The sequence below is a fragment of the Electrophorus electricus genome, chromosome 8, assembly GCF_013358815.1.
Source record: "Electrophorus electricus isolate fEleEle1 chromosome 8, fEleEle1.pri, whole genome shotgun sequence".
Classification (NCBI taxonomy): domain Eukaryota; kingdom Metazoa; phylum Chordata; class Actinopteri; order Gymnotiformes; family Gymnotidae; genus Electrophorus; species Electrophorus electricus.
The window spans coordinates 25,442,564-25,444,955 of record NC_049542.1 but is presented as its reverse complement, the minus strand read 5'-3'; positions in this window follow the sequence as shown (position 1 = coordinate 25,444,955).

The following is a 2,392-nucleotide window of genomic DNA, read 5'->3' as shown; positions in this document are numbered from 1 at the left end:
CTAATTCTCAGATATAGCACTACTCCGTTATAAAACAGACACATTTTATTTATCCCAGAGGGTAAATATGGGTCTCCAGCAATGCACACACACACACGTACACACACACACACACACACTGCACAAAGTGTCTGTGATAACAACAGACAGAATATATTAAATGTTCTGTGTATAAACAACCACCACCATCACAAACCAAGGAGATAAACAGTATATGAGCAAAAAAAAAAAAAAAAGATGTGGCTTATTGTCTTCTTTTATTACACAAAATAACTGCCATTGTGTTTTCATTCCTTGAAAAAGACATGGTCCATGTAAGCGCCAATAAGCCTCAGAACCTGACATTTAAAAATACAAACTGAACCTTGTAGGCATTGTCTTACATTATTTGTAATGTCTTACACAAGCCCTCATCTGAGCAGATTCATTCCCTTCCTAATAAAACAGTTACAGACAGCCAGAGGCATGGCTCAGGGCTTCTTCCTCTTTAAAAAATTAAATTTAGCAAACAAATCTGTTATGTTATTACCGTGCAAACCTCAGCATACATACAGAAACACAGGAAATTTTACTACCATCAGTTTAGAGAAAAGAAACACAGTGGCAGGTGTGCTAAAACAACAGACAAAAAAGTCAGCCAACAAATTCCCCCTAAAGCTAACGTCACCAAAATTGAGGAACGGCAGCAAAAACAAAGAATTGCTGACAAAAACTTGCCAATCACAGGAGACACTGAAAACACACCAGTGAAACAAATATCAGAAACATTAGTGCCAGGTTCCAAATGCTGATGGGCTGAGCCATGGGCCTATGAAGCAGAGGTGAAAACAAACTGATGAGGGGAAGATAAACTGGAAGCATGAAACTTAACGTCAGGAGACGGAAATCAGCCCGGTCTGGCCGAATGCTTCATCTGTGAAGGCCTATGGATGCATGGATGCTGCCTGTGGGTGTAGCTCATCTCACCTCTGCTGCCGTTACTGATGAAGGTCAAACGTGGAACAACGAGAATAAAGCCTTCAGATCTTACTGTGCCAAATCACCACAACCTCCACATCACAGCCAATCAAACACGCGCTTCACAGAACACATCCGCATCACAAATGCACACCTCTCGGACCACACCTACACACAGCCAATCAGACACATGCTGGACCAAAGAAGACACACCAGTTACAGCCTGCATAAGTCTAACCAGAACTGAAAAAGACTGATGAAAAGGACTGACAAGACACTATGGCAAGTCAGTCATTGTGGTTCGCTGCTCTGCAGATTGTGTGCAAGGCATTTTCAGTCAAACACCAACTCTGATGGTGCTTTCAAACTATATTAATTTATTTGACCAATACCTCTGAACAAATCTAAAATGTGCAGGCATGTTTACTGCATTTCCATCACTTTCATCTTTAAAAACTAGCTGAAATAAGCAGTGCCTGCTCACACTCTTCATATCTGTGGAGGACCCTGCATTTCTTTATTTACAGGAACAGCAGCTTTCTTGCCTCCACACATTATGTCTGCATTTCCAGGCAGATGTGAACATCAGTGCACCAAAGCTCATCTATGTCAGCCAGCTGCAGGGACCCTAAAACCACTTTCTACTAATTAGACTCAAACTCTATTTTTGCCTTTTGATTCCACTGTATCGACTACAATGTCAAAACACAGCAGATCTCTGCTATTATGGAAGAGAAATGCAAAGAGTTTTCTACCAGTATTTGGAATTTACCAACTTCCTTCATGTGGATCAGCTGACAGAAAAACAAAAAAGTCCTGATGTCAACTGCATGCAGAAGGAGAACAGGCCACCAATAAATCACTAAACATCAACTCAAAGAAATTAAATTATTCCTTTTACCAAATTATATACTGCTAACTGTGGCTATATACATATACATACATACATACATACATACATACATACATACATACACACACACACACACACACACACACACACACACACACACACACACACACACACACACACACACACACATGATCTATATCAGAAGATTTAGCCTCTTGGGTGTAGTTTATACAGTTGGCTAAATCAGTCTGTGCACATGGCAGAATCATAAATAACCCAGGAGTTGTGTACAGCACACAAAGAACATATTTACTTCAGTGCAATCAGAGGTACAGGACATGTCTGGATGGACTTAGTGATATTCAGAGTATGGATGAGGTACAGTTAGGTTGTATGTAAGCTATGGCTGGGGATAGATGCATGTGTATTCAGTAAGGTATGGCCAGGGTTGAGGATATGTATACAAGTAAGCAATTTGTAGGTTGTTAGAGAAACAGAGATGGACATGGAGTACCCTGTTGGAAGAAGGGTTTTAAAGTCATGAGCAGGTCTGATCCTGATTATTTGATCCATTTTGGTATT